Source organism: Phascolarctos cinereus, unplaced genomic scaffold (assembly GCF_003287225.1).
Source record: "Phascolarctos cinereus isolate Bilbo 61053 unplaced genomic scaffold, phaCin_HiC Scaffold_726;HRSCAF=1367, whole genome shotgun sequence".
Classification (NCBI taxonomy): Eukaryota; Metazoa; Chordata; class Mammalia; order Diprotodontia; family Phascolarctidae; genus Phascolarctos; species Phascolarctos cinereus.
Window position 1 is genome coordinate 416,576,557 of NW_027556098.1, and position 15,037 is coordinate 416,591,593.

The following is a 15,037-nucleotide window of genomic DNA, read 5'->3' on the forward strand; positions in this document are numbered from 1 at the left end:
AAACCAAGCAGAGCTTCTGATGAAGAGTGGAGATTACCTTCCTCGTCAACTATGTCTAGCAGGTCAGGAGGGGGTGGGGAGTGGGTTCAGGAGAGAAGTTCTGCTGTAGAGTTAGAGGAGTCGATTTCAAGGCACAACCAGGAGATAATCCTGAAGATTGGTTTATGTCCCTGTTAGCAGTCTTTCTTGTTAATGCTTAAGGACTTGACATTTTCATTTTTCTCACCTTTCACATGGGTTAACTTCTAACTGCCATATGCATGTGCACACACTTAAAGTACATGTAAGCATTTGCAGATATAGACACATATATGTTTATATAATGTGCATGTGTATATGTGTATGTATGTACATGTATCCCTTTCTTAAGGGGGTTAGATCATTGGGAGGTGACAGTGACTCCACACACTTGTAATCTCTGTGTCTGTTACAGTGTCTGGCATATAGTTGGCACTTAAAAATAACTGTTGATTACTTGATAGAAACTGGTATGCATCCTCACTGTTCACCATTGTCAAACCAATGAACAACAAAGGTATAACTTCTTATTTTTTTCTTTCTTTTTTTTAAATATAAATGTATTTATTTTTAGTTTTCAACATTCACTTCCACAAGTTTTTGAGTTCCAAATTTTCACCCCATCTCCCCCTCCCCCCACCCCAAGATGGCATGCATTCTGAATATCCCTTCCCCTAGTCTGTCCTCTCTTCTATCTCTCCCCCCTTCTCTTATCCCCTTCCCCTTCTATTTTCCTGTAGGGCAGTATAGACTTCTGTACCCCATTTCCTATATTTCTTATTTCCCAGGAGCATGTGAAAACATTTTTTTAAACATATGTTTTTAAAACTTTAGGTTTCAAATTTTCTCTCTTCTTCCCTCCCCACCCACCCTCATTGAAAAGGCAAGCAACTCAATATAGGTTGTACACGTGCAGCTATGCAAAACACTTCCTTAGTAGACATGTTCTGAAAAACTAACTCTATTTCCCTTAATCCTATTCTGCCCTCCCATTTATTCTATTCTTTCTTTTGACCCTGTCCCTCCTCAGAAGTATTTACTTCTGATTACCCCCTTTCCCAATCTGCCCTCCTCTCTATCATCCCCCTGCTCTCTTGTCCCCTTTCCCCCCTATTTTCCTGTAGGGTAAGACAGATTTCCATACCCAATTGAACATGTATGTTATTCCCTCCTTAAGCCAAATCCTATGAGAATAAGATTCACTCATTCCCTTTCACCTTCCCCCATTTCCCCTCCACTGTAAGAGACTTTTCTGGGGTTTTTTTTGTGAGATAATTTACCCCATTCTACCTCTCCCTTTCTTCTTCTCTGAGTATAATCCTCTCTCATCCCTTAATTTTATTCTCCAGATGTGACTCCTTAATCTTCAGCTCACCCTGTGCCCTCTTATCTATCTATCTATCTACATATACATACATATAATTTTTTTCCTCCAACTACCCTAATACTGACAAAGGTCTCATGAGTTATAAATATCATCTTTCCATGCAGGAATGTAAACAGTTCAGTCTTAATAAGTCTCTTATGATTTCTCTTTCCTGTTAACAAAGGTATAATTTCTGAGAAATAATTCTGAACACATAATTTTTTTAGGAGAACAAATAGGACTTTCAGTGGATAAGTGTTGAAATGATATAAATTTCAGCTTGTTGTTTCAAAAACCATGCCAGTCATTTCAAGCTGTGAGGATATGTTATTGAGATGAGCCAGGTCCCCCAGACTTGTAGGTCTTCAAGTAGAAGTTGGTTCATCACTCGTTGGGTTTGTCATTGTGAAGATATTTGGGGGGTATTTTTGTTAAGTCATTTTTCAGTTGTGTCTGATTCTCTATGACCCCATTGGGATTTTCTTGGCAGAGATACTGGAGTGGTTTGCCATTTCTTTCTCCTACTTATTTTACAGATAAGGAACTGAGACAACCAGGGTTAAATGATTTGCTCAGGGTCACACAGCTAGTAAATGTCTGAGGCTGGGTTTGAACTCATGAAGATGAGTCTTTCTGGCTCCAAGTCCACTTAATTTTAATCTTTGCTTCAACAACTCTTTACTGAATACAATTTTTATCAAATTACGGTCCCAGAAGGGTGCATTTAATTTTTTCTGCATTTGTTTGTGAAGTATTTATGCCCTAATAGATGGTCAGTTTTTATGAAGTTGCCACATGCAACTGAGAAAAAGGTGTACTCCTTTCTGTTCCCATTCAGTTTTCTCCAAAGGTCTAGTCTATCTAACTTTTCTAAAATTCTATCCATCTCCTTAACTTCTCTTTTATTTATTTTATGGGTTGATTTATTTACTTCTGAGAGGGGAAGGTGAGGTACCCCACTAGTATAGTTTTACTGTCAGTTTCCTCCTGTAACTCATTTAACTTTTCCTTTAAGAATCTGGATGTTATACCATTTGTTGTATACATGTTTAGCATTAATATTACTTCATTTTCTATTGTACCTTTTAGCAAAATGTGGTTTACTTATTTATCTCTTTTAATTAAGTCTATTTTTACTTTTGCTTTATCTGAGATCATGATTGCTACCCCTGCCTTTTTTATTTCATCTGAAGCATAACAGATTCTGCTCCAGCCCCTTATTTTAACTTTGAGGTCCTGGCAATGGGGAGGACTGGAAGAGAAGGCCTTGATAAGCTCTGTGAATGGAATATACAGAACTCTGTAAAACAGGATAGTACCAGAAGAAATGAGATAATCCAGATAACCACCCACCATCAAGCCACAGGGGTTGTCATTTCCTGATATAATCATTCAGGTACATCATGAAATAGAAATGATCTTCCCTCTTCACATGGTAGAGTAGAAACACACAGGCTGGGAAATCCTGGTTCCTCTTCCTACTTTTCAAATAGTGGGTCTAAATCCCCACTGTCCACTGAAGTGCATCTCTCACATCTACCTCCCACTAGTGTCTGCCAGAACTGAAGAACTGGTCTCCAAGGACACAATAATAAGCAGAATCCTCAGTGCTGTTGGGCTCAACCTGCCAGGCTTCTACAGGTCTCACACTCTTCAGGTCACCAGACACAGTTATAAAGGCATTGGCTGCTGCAGGATCCACTCTGATGTCCACTGTAGAGAGAGGAATTGGGCTAGTTCACTCTTCAAAGCCTCCCTTCTCTTCCTGAGCAGTTCCTGTTTCCTGGACAAGTTTGTTGCAGGGAGCTCCGATCTCCTTTGCACAACCTCCTCATCTTCACTAGCGGTCCCTGCTGAATGTAGACAACCATCCAGGGGATACCCCTCCGGTTCTGATGTCAGGCTAAAATGCACCCCAGTGCATCTTTCCAATCCTCATGCAGCATTCAGTCCAGGCACCAGCTCCAGAGGACCCAATGTGAGCTATGATTGATTTTTTCATGATTTCCTATTCAGATATTCTTGTGCCATCATCCTTGTCACTTAAAGATTCTGAGAACATGAGCAGCTATGTATAGACAGAAGATGCGATCAAGGATGAAAGTACAATGTGGGAGGCTGAGAATTCATACTTCTGGCATAAATTGGGTTATAATTTTGTGGCAGCAAAGGAGTTCATAGGAAGACTCGATAGGAAACATTTTAAGCTCACCGACAGTTTAATTTTCCAACAGATGAGAAAGTCTGTCTTTCACAGAATGTTCCAGGAAGTAAGTGGCTATAGTAAAGTGCTCTGGTCATAGTTTCTTGGGGGCAGTTTCTCATTGAGGTTTCATGGGCTGATAGAGACACAAGGAGCAGTTAGGTGGCATGGTATATAAAGAGCTGAAGGTGGAGTCAGGAAGACCTAAATACACATCATGACATGACCTATTAGCTGTGTGCCATGAAGAAAGCCACTTGACTCTCTGTTTCTTCATCTTTAAAATAGATAAAAATAGCACCTGCCCCCTAGGGCTGATGTGTGGATAAGATTACACAATATTTATAAAGGGATCTGCAAACCTTTAAGTGCTATGTAAATGCTAGCCTCATGATTGTTATTATTATGGCAATTATTATTAATATGTTAGAATGAATAACCCTTACCCTTCTCATATCCCTACCAAGGAGAATGCTGAATCTCACCCCTGACTGGCAGGCTATTTTGGCATCCTTTATCAATGTGCCAGGACCCCTAAGCTAGCTACATCTGCTGGAGAGACTGCCCAGACAGACAACCACCTCTGAATTTCCAAATATTGGCTCGATATCAAACGTTTGTTTTTTATCTAGGAATTTATTGAGCATTTCCCTCATCCCAGTGATGGGATATTCTCTCAGCTCTGGAAGGACAAGCTTTGGCCTTTGAGACAACACTGACTCCTATAAAGCAAACAAAATCTGCTATTCTGCCTACTCCATATACCTAAGCCATATACTTTACCTGGAACACAAAACCTCTGTATAATTGTCAACCTAGGCACTGGCATGTTAGCTCCTCTGTTATTGTATTCCCTCTTTAGGCCATGCAAATACTCCCTGTCTCCCACTACCCATTTAATGCCTCACCTCACCTCTGCTGCACTCCAAATAGCAAATTAACTTTCCAGAAGCTCCCTGGTATCCTAGAGAAGAGAAGAGGAGGAAAGGTTGATTTGGTGCATAAAGGAATTGAATTTACTTTCTCCTCTTTCACTGGGTTCCTCTGTACATTCCTAGATTCTGAATGCTCGTCACCACTCGCAATGCAAAGCCCAATATATCTCATTAAACTGAATCAAACCTGTGGAAATTCTGGACCCTGACCCAGAAAACATTTTCAAGGTGAATGACCCTTCCCAGGTAAGGGGGTTGATCAGTGCCTGGTCTCCCTACAATGATCAGAGAGGCTACAGTACAGAAAGCTCGGCGAATCCAAGGCTCAAAGGGAGACATACCTTCTCAGCAGCTTTTTCATTGGTCAAGGACCTCACATCTAGCTCTGGACAGTGCTCCCCACGGTGCATGTGCAGCAGCTCTACATTGGCTTGGTGGCTTGATTCCTGCAGCTCTTGGAAGACTTCCCTAAGTTTTTTGCTATGTTGGTACAGCCTGCTCTTATTAGCTTCCGGTTGCTGGGTCAGTTTGCTTTTCTCTTTGTCCAGCCTTTTCAGGCAATGAAGTTCTTCCTCAATCACAAACTGATATCGTCTCCAATATTTCCCCCTAACCATCCCACTCCAGTCAACTAAAGGTCTTTACAGGGACAAAGGGAAGACATTTAACAGTATCCTCTCCTGATAAAATCCCAACTTTCCTTACTGCTTTTGCTGAACTAACCCCTCCCCCAGAAGCCAACTCTGCTTTGCCTTCCCTTTGCTCCTAACACCAATAGCCATCATTGTCAAAATAAACATAGACTCCATTTCTTCACTTAATATGTCTAAATGAATGGGTTAGTTCCTGACAGCTCCTTCTAGTCCCACCATTAGCAGTTTTTATTGCCTTGTTTCTGCCGGTCAGGATTTTCTGTCCAAAGCTATGAAATATATTGCAAACCTCCCATTGAAAGGAGACTGGCCTCATTTGTTCTATCCAATTATAACATTATTTTCTGTTACCTCCTCCCTCAGAAATTATTCTACAAATTTGAAAATTTTGTTTGTTTGTTAGGCAATTGGGGTTAAGTGACTTGCCCAGGGTCACACAGCTAGTAAATGTCAAGTGTTTCATCTGAGGCCAGATTTGAACTCAGGTCCTCCTGACTTCAGGGCTGGTGCTCCATCCACTGCACCACCCAGCTGCCCCAAATTTGAAAATTTTGAATTAACCAGTTAGTTGTAAACAGATTTAAAATGTTTCTTTGGTGTATACTTTGTGTGCTCTTGAGAAGATTGCAAAGCACATCCCAAGGAGTCCGGTAAATTGTCTGGAAATGTTGGCCTTCGCTAAACATTGATTGCCTATCTGAATGCAGGTCTGACTATATCATCATGGAGAAAAATTAGACAAGTCAGAGCAAAGTACTTACCTTCTCCTCCAAAGAGAGAAGTTTTGGGACTTCTTCAAACTCTTTCCAGAAATAACTTGAGAGTTGTTTCCTGGACCTTTAGGAAACAGGAGTGTGAGTTCCTAAGAAATGTTTTGATGCTGAATCTTAGCCCTATAAGCAAAGAGATTCAAGGAATCAAAATCTTCCTCAGTAGGTGTGTCTTGAGGCTGCAAGGGAGGGTATTTCCAAAGGTTTGGATGATTTAGATGACATTCAAACCTGGAAAGCTAGGGGTCTAGAAAACCATGTGAAAAGGAAGAGAAATAGAAAGGATCTTTGGGTTTATTTCCACTGATTTATTAGTAATATCCCAGGTTTACTCTATGTCTCTTGGCAGAGTTTGTATCTAAAACTTTGATTGTCTTCACCAAGATGTGCTAGTCTTATTCAATCTCTCTGAGAAATTTCTCTTTGAGAAATAGAACCCACTGTCACAGAAGGAATGGAAAGTGGAAAGGTGTGAAGAGAGGGAGTTAAGCAAGGGACAAAAGACTAATGGGAGAGGAGAGGGGAGAAAAATGGACATGACTATAAGATATCTGAAGCAGTAGGCAACTTTGAGATCCTTCTTTCAATTCACTTCCTTTTTATATATAATGGCCTTGCTTCCTATTTAGTTTTCAAAGACCTTAATATTAGTTGGCAGCCCAGCCTAGCCCCAAGGACTTGGTCTCCATTTTTGCAAGCCACTGGATTTTCTTCTGTCTCAAGCTGCCTCCCCCTTGTTGAGATTCATGTGGAGGGGCTCAAGGCTGAGGCATAGGAAACACAGTGAGAGTCTTCAGTCCTTCCACTAACTCATGTTACTCACCCTTTAATTTTGAATGGCTTCCTCTGAAGGAGAAAAATGTGTGGGCCCCATGCTCCTTTGGCTTGGTAACAAGGCACACAGAGTGATGTCTGGTTTGCCTCACAAAACAGCTTAATGACTTTTTGGTGAATGTGACATTGACTCTGTCCTTCAATCCTCTGCACACGGTGGGAGCTGAACTGCCTGTCAATGTCAGTCAGCCTTTTGAGGTGAACACTGAGTGCAGGGAAGTCTGATCTGGAAGACTTGCCTGTGTTCAGGACAAGAGCATGGTCTGACTTTGCAGTTTCTGGAGAAAGATGCTTAGGAAGAGTTGTTCCTTATTGTCAGTGGTGATTGGCTTAGGAAAGCAGTTCAAGCAGATGCAGCAGGTAACTTCATTTTGCAGTTCCTAGAATTAAATGCTTTAATGAAGCATTCATCTTTGTGGGGAGAACAGGTGGGTGATTGCATTGGCAGGAGAGAAAAATGCCCTGAGAATTTTCCTTCTGGGTGCGTTGCTCCAGTCTCTCTTAAGAAGGCACAGTTAGGCCAAAGCCTAGTTGAACCGTTCTTGCTAGCTGGACATTATGTGAGCCATGATTGCAACCCGAACAAGCCAGAATCTTAAGCCATGGCTGGACCATGGATGACCAAATTCACAGTCATGTGTATTAAGGACCCTATTTTGGGCAGAAGGTGATGGCAGAGTAGAGTACTATGGTGTCCATCCTCCAGGTATCCATATCCTTCTTCAGATCTTGGTAAGGCTAAGCTGAAAAACAGAATAGCTCAGTACCTCTTACTCTGGAGTGGTCAACAGCTTGTGACATCTTCCCTAACACATAGATTCCATTTTCTCTCCCATGATCCAGACTCCAACCTCCTGTCATCTCTAATAACAAAGGTTCTGAGACTATATTAAAGACTACTCACATTCCATGTTTATGACCTTATTGGCAACTTCTAGATTCTCCCCCTCCCCCCTTCCCATGTACTCAGTTTGACTCTACCAGTAGCCTTAATGTTAAAGGGTTTTGTCTGCCACTGCCACCACTGTTACCCACGTTCAGACTCAGTCTTGGTCAGAGCTGTAAAAGGCTTTGGCTCCATCATAGGCCAGTACTAAGGGATGTCAGCCTACAATTCATAAGATGCTAGCATTGGGGAATCAGAGGCAGAACCTCATTAAATGCAAACTTCTCAGTCCTGAGGCTTTTTATATTACCCTTTCCTTCTGGAAAATTTTACTAATCCTACTATTGCTGGGTATCAATTTACTAGAAAAATGAGCAATACTTAATTCCCTCTCTTCATAGCCTTCAACTTTCCCTTCCTTCTGTGTCAGTGGGTTCTATTTCTCAATTTCCCAAAATTAATGTAAAATGCTCTTAGAACATGTCTACATGTCTTCATAGTCTGCCCTTAAGCAGCTGAGATCAATTGACTTTCAGTTCCACAAAGGAAATGCATTTGATCAAAATCATCTTCCTCTTTTATAAAAGTAACCCTGCCCTTTGCTTGACTCATGGAGAAGGTATGAATTCACCTAGCTTTGCATCTTCATTTCAGTATTCTGGCACTGAAACAAGTGTATGTTTCCAAGCTGCAGCAACTTTGAGTTCCCTAGAGCTCACGTTTCTGGCTGACTCTTAAGGCTTAACAGAGTTTACGATACTGAGCCTACCTGAATCTTATGCCTATTCTCTGCAGATCTGACCTTAACCACACAGGACAAAAGATGAACATTCAACAGTAAAGAAGAGTTTGATAACATTTTTAGAAAGAAAACTCTAACTGAAGAAATTATTTGCCCCTCAAACAACCCAAACAACAGAAATACATGAGGAGTGAATAAATTCGGCAGGGAAGGACAGCAACAGAAACAAAGTGACAACATAGACCAGTAAGAGATTCCTAAATGTACATGAGGAAATAGAGATTAAAGTGGAAATCTGGTAGTGCTAACAGTGAAAGGATGGACATAGTGCATTATGGAAAGAACTTGGTGACACCTTGCCTACTACAGTGGAACCAATGCCTTTTTAGTGGGACACTATGTGGGTGGGTACATAAAAGAGAGAGAAGCAAGGGAATGGAGAGGAGTGTGTGTGAAACACCAGGATCAAATAAAGGGATAGCAATGAAGGCTATGATCTCAGAAAGACAAGAGCCCATGGAGGAGTAAGTAAGGAAGAGAGGGGAAATACTAAAGGAGGCCTTACTTTGGAGGCTGGAGGGGCTTCCACTGATGAGTGAATGAAATGGGTGAAAAGAGATGAGGGTAAAGGAAGATGAGGACCTTACCCTAGATGAGGCCTGGGGGTTGTGGTGAACAGAAAATCTACTTGTCTTATATTGAGGGTTGGGAACTGTAGGATTAAATGGTACCTGGAGAAGTTGGAGAATATGGACATGGGGAGATTTCCAGGCAAACATGGGAAAAAGAGCAAATGTGAGGGAATAGAGCAATGATGGGCTGCATAACCAGGGACACAGAGGGGGAGAGGCTTTACCATTGTTCTAGAGCAGCGAGGCACAGTGGAAAAGAGGAATCTGGGGGCAAACCCTACAAAACAGTGGGAGAAAAAGGCTAGAGGGGAGACCCTAGAATGAATTCCGAGGAAGCTTTGATTGCATCAAGAATACAGAGAAAAGAGAAACCAGATAATTATAAGAACATGAATCAGAGAATAAAGATCTAAGGAACGCAGAAAAATAAGATAGATAATGAAGAAAGTGAGAGAAATCATTTTTTGGAAAGGGACACAAAAAATGAAATTTAAAAACTGAACTGTTTGAAAAACTAAAAAAACTAGCTGAAGAGGAGGAGAAGAAGGAAGAATCTATTTGACTGAGAGGAAAAAATAGAGGGAAGAAATATATAACCAGATAAAAGGAAAGAAAAAGGAACTAATATGCAAAACCCTAAAAGGAAAGGGTTAACAAGTGAGAAGAGGGGGTTGGGGATGAGGGAGAAAAAGTCAATGGGAACAGGGTCACCGTAAAAAAAAGATTATAGTAAATTAACTGAAGGAACATAACACTCTGTTTACAGTAGAAGAGGGAGAACGATCATAACTTGGGGGGGGAAGCATTTTAGAGACATGAGGAGGAAATTGTAAACCTAACTCATATCTTTAAATGTGAATGGATAGGGGACCGGCAAAACAAACTGGTACATAAATGTAATGACATACTGCTCTCCGTAAGAAATGATGTGTGTGATGAATATGGAGAAGCATGGAAAAAAGCTCTATGAACTGATGCAGAGTGAAGTAAGCAAAGCCAAGAAAACAAATGTACACAAGAACTATAACAACGTAACTGGAAAGAATGGTGACACACCAAGAAATCAAAAGTAAATGTCATAAAATTGTAAAGATCTAATGCAACTCAAATGAAAAGATATAAGAAGCCACCCTCAACCTACCCCATCGTGTAGGTGGGAGGCCCACAGGTATTCTGTATTGCACATGTTTTTGGACTTTTCAATGTATCAATCAGATATGCTGACTTTTTTCTCTCTAAAAATATATCTGTCATATAGGATGACTCTCAGGGAGGGGGCAGATGAGGGATACATGAGATACTATGCTGATGTAAGAAACAGAAGATATCAATAAAACTAATTTTTAAAAACATGAATGGATTATGCAATTCAATAAAATGAAAAAGTGACAAACTGGATAAGAAAACAAAACCCTACAAGCTGTTGCTTACAAGAAACATATGGTTAAAAAAAGACATTCACAAAAACTAAGGGGAGGGGGGGGGCAGGATTTCACTATGTATCAACTCAATCCAAAAAAAGCAGAGTTTTCATCATGCAAGCTGACAAAAAACATTCAGAAGCAAGGACACTATATTATACTGAAAGGAACCATAGACAACTAGCCAACATCAGTAATAAATTTGTACACTCCAGATGCCTTTGCATCCAAATTTATAAAGGAAATACTATCTGAGCATTAGAGAGACAAAGATAGCAATACAATATTGATGGGAGACTTCAGTATCCTCTATCAGTTTTAGATAAGTCTAACAAAAACAAAAGGGAAAATATGGAACTGAACACATTTTATGAAAAACTAGAATTAAAAGATCTATATTTTCTAAATGAGACAGCAAAAGACTATACATACTTCTCTGTAGCACATTAAACTTTTACAAAAATTGACCATGTCCTAGGGCAGAGATGCTACAAATAAATGTAAAAAGACATAAGTAGTTAGTACATTTCTTACATATCATAATGCAATAAAAATCTAACTTGGTTTAGGAAACAGAATTAAGAGATACAGATTAAAATGGACACTTAACAATGAAATCTTAAGTAACAAGTGGGTCAAAGAAGAAATCACAGAAACAATAATTATGTAAAAGAAAATAACAATAGAACAACATACTAAAATTTCCAAGATGCAGCTAAAGCAGTACTCAGGGGGAAATCATACCTTTACAAACATGCATTAACAAAATTGAAAAAGAGTGGATTAATGAGCTGAACATGCATTTTTAAATTAGCAAATCAATAAATAAACCTAAAATAAGCACAAAAGAGGGGAAATAGTAAAAATTTAAATGGGAAATAAATGAGAAACAAAAAAACCTTAGAAATTATTAATAAAACCAAAAGCCTTGAGCAGAATGCTCAAGTCTTCCCCATCTGTTGTCCTTTACAATTTTGTAGTTGGAGCAGAAATTGCCCTTGTTCTGCTCATTTCACCCTGCTTCGTTTCACACAAGTTCTCTTAAGTCTCTCTGAATCTCTCCCATCTGTCATTTCTTAGGTCAAGTCACCAAGCATTTGGACAGTGGCTACTCTGTGCCAGGCATTATGCTTACCCAGCATAATATACAAAGGAAAGAAAAAACAGTTCCTGCCCTCAAGTAGTTCACAATCTAAATGAAAGAAACAACATGTGAGCAACTATGGAGATTGAAGTAATATGAGAGGGAAGGCTATAACAGTTTCAGGGATGAGGAAAAACATTTTTTCAGAAGGTAAAATTATAGCTGAGACTTCACTGAAGCCAGGAGGATGAGGTGATGAGGGCTTGGGCTGAGCTGAATATGATGGGGTGATTCTAAAAAGAATAAAACTATGTAAGGAACAAAAAGGAGCCAATTGTCTCATACAAATGAGGCAAAAAAAGAAAAACTGCTACAGAAGTTAGTAGGGGGGAGGGCAGGTAGTGCTGACTCCATACTCTCGGTGGGAATGGGTTAAAGAGGGAATAACATATATATCTAGAAGGGGATAAAAGTATTTTAAAATAAAAAAGAAATAAGAGGGCAAGGGAATAGGGTGGGGAGAGAAGATAAGGGAGGGATTCCTGCAAGGGTGGGTAGGTTAAGAAATAGGGGAGCAAGGTAGCAGGTAGAAGAAGTAAAGCAGAGGAGGGATAGGAATAGGGTGAGAAGCATAAGGAGGAAAAATACAAAGGAGGAAAATATACAAGTAATTATATCTTAGAATGTGAATGGGATGAATTTATCCATAAAATGGAAATTAATAGATTAAAAAATGAATTCAACTATATGTTGCTTTCAGGAAATGCTATAAAAATGAGAGATACACACAAATATAAAATAAAAGTCAGGAATAGAATTTTATGTAAAAAAGCAGGGATAGTAATCATGATTTCAGACAAAGTTAAAGCTAAAATATTTAATCAAAAGAGAAAAACAGGGAAACCGCACTGTGTCAGCCATATTATTTAATGTTATTTTGGACTACTTAAAAAAGCTAGATAGTATAAAATAACTGAGTATACCTGCCAAAACAGACACAGGAACTATATGAATACAAACATAAAACACTTTTTATACAAACAAATTAGATCTAAAAATTTTAGTAATATTTATTGTCCGTGGCTAGGTAAAACCAACATAATTTTTAAAATGACAATTTTACCTAATCTATTCAATGTCATCCCAATTAAATTACTAAAAAATTGTCTTACTGAGTTACAAAAAATAATAAAGTTTATTTAGAAGAACAAAAGGTCAAGAACTTCAAAGAAACTAAGGGAAAAGGAAGCAGATTCAGTAGTATTATTGAAGTGTAAATGGATAATTTTGATTATTTCAAATGAAAATTTTCTTGTATAAATAAAACCTGTGCAGCCAAGAAATAGAAGGAATGCAGGAAATTGGGGGTGGGGGGGAACTTTCATAGACAATCAGAAAGAATGTGATCGGGCTGGAATACTGCTGTGGTGTAGGAAATGATGAGCTGGTTGATTTAGAAAAACATGGGAAGAGACTTATGAAAGAAGATGCTATCCACCTTCAGAGAAACAGATGACAAGTGCAAATAAACACAGTGTGGTCTTACATACATGTGTATGAGAGTATGTGTGTATATATGTGTACAGATATCTATGTATATGTGTGTGTGTGTGTGTGTGTGTGTGTGTGTGTGTGTGTGTGTACCCACACATATATCCCCACTTAATTGTAGCTTGGGGACAGGGAAAGGGGAAAAAAATAAAGTAAAAAGTGCACAGCAGAGAATAAAAATCTACAAGGAAGCAAAGAAAAGCTGGGCAGCTTTGAAAACAATGTTTATTATACAGGTTTTCTTGAAATGGAAATTTACTGCTTTATATTGAATCCTCTCTTATTGTGTGCTGTATACATGGCAATTTTTTTTCTTATTATTTTCTACTTAAGTTTAAAATAAATTTAAAAACAAAAAAAAAACAACTGAAAACAAAAACAAAAAAATTGCGGGCACGACCATCAACTGGGGCACGGCTGAACAAGTTGTGGTATGTGATTATGATTAAATAGTATTGTGCTATAAGAAATGACAAGCAAGATGGTCTGAGAAAAACCTAAGAAGACTTATATGAACGTAAAACGACTAAAGTGAGCAGAAGCAGAACACAGTACACAGTAAAAGCAATATTGAAAGGGTGATTGTGAAAGACTTAGCAGCTCTGATCAAGGCAATGATCCAAGACAGTTCCAGAGGACTCATGATGAAAAACGCTGTCCACCTCCAGAGAGAACTTAGGGACTTTGAATGTAGATTGAAGCATAATTAAAAACAAACAAAAAGATTTCTTTGTTCTTGTTGTTTTATTTCGTTTGTGTTTTCTTTTGCAATATGGCTAACATGGAAATACTCTGCATGATTTCACTTTTATAACCCATATCAAATTGCTTGCTTTCTCAAGAAAAAAGGGGCAGGAGGGAGAGAATTTGGAATTCAAAATTTTTCTTAAACGTTAAAAAAATTGTATCTGGAATTGTGAATATTTAATGGAAAAAAAATTTTTAAACCTCCCCCCGACCTCTTTGACAGTGGTCACGCCCTTCCCCTTGGGGGCCAAAGAACCTGCCCCTCCCCCAAGGCTGCAGCAGCCCCTCCTGCTCCCAACCCCTTCCCAGCTTTCACTTACAGCTACCCAGGAGCCCACGCTCCCCGGGGCGGTCACACCTGTCTCCCCCCGTCGCTCTCCATCTACCCTCCCTACTGTAACAGGGGATGCTCCCCCGGACTGGATCACGCGGGGTGCGGACGGCACCGCACAAACACGCACAGACTCTGAACTCACGGGCCTCTTCCACCTCGGAGGACGTCGGCGCACCCCTCCCCCCAGGCCGAGCAAGAGCGCATGCGCTCAGACAGATGCTTCTCAGGAAGCCTCTTCCAACCCCCCCGCCCCCTTCACCTGATGCCCCCATTTATCACAGGTTCAGGGGAAGGTGGATGCCCCTGATTGGACACAAGATGGTTACAAGCAGGGTCAAAGGCTGTCTGGAACAGAACGGCTTAACTCTGTCCTAGCACTTGGCCCGAAAGGGCAGAGCAGAAATTTGTGTCACGGATGCCAGAGGATGCACTAAACTCCCGCCAATCAGAAGGCACGCTACCTTCCCGTCAATCAGAGAACAAACTCAGTGACCAATCGGGGGCTCACTTCCCCTGGTCTCCCAAGAGACCTTCCCTATGGGGGAGGAGCTAGAGGCGGGGCTTATGGGCGGAGAGGTGGGCGGGGCTCTGGGGCTGGAGGAGCCCTCAGAGCAGGCTAGCCCTGAGCCTGGGCTCTGGGACCCGCCCTCCCTCTTCCTCCCCCCTCCTTTCCCTTCCTTCCCCCTTCTTCTCTTTCCTCCTCCTTCCTCCCCCTCCTCCCCCTTCCTCCTCCCGCTTCCTCCCGGGGGTCCGAGGCGCTCCCGGCGCCACCCCGCCTCCGCCGGCTGCCTCCTTCCCCTCGGAGCTCTGGGTGAGTGTCCTCCGAGGACACCGGGAGGACTTCCCTCCGGGGCCCGGCTC

The 15,037-nt window shown here is 40.6% G+C and overlaps 1 protein-coding gene across 1 annotated transcript in view; it reads left to right on the forward strand.

Moving 5' to 3' along the window:
• Nucleotides 1-14,769: 14,769 nt before the first annotated feature.
• The window catches only part of LOC110219994 (uncharacterized), a 48,778-nt gene continuing 48,510 nt past the window's right edge, over nt 14,770-15,037 (forward strand). The window contains exon 1 of the mRNA XM_078145944.1: nt 14,770-14,987. The gene's annotated coding sequence lies outside the window, so the exon portion shown is untranslated. The remainder of the gene's footprint in view (nt 14,988-15,037) is intronic.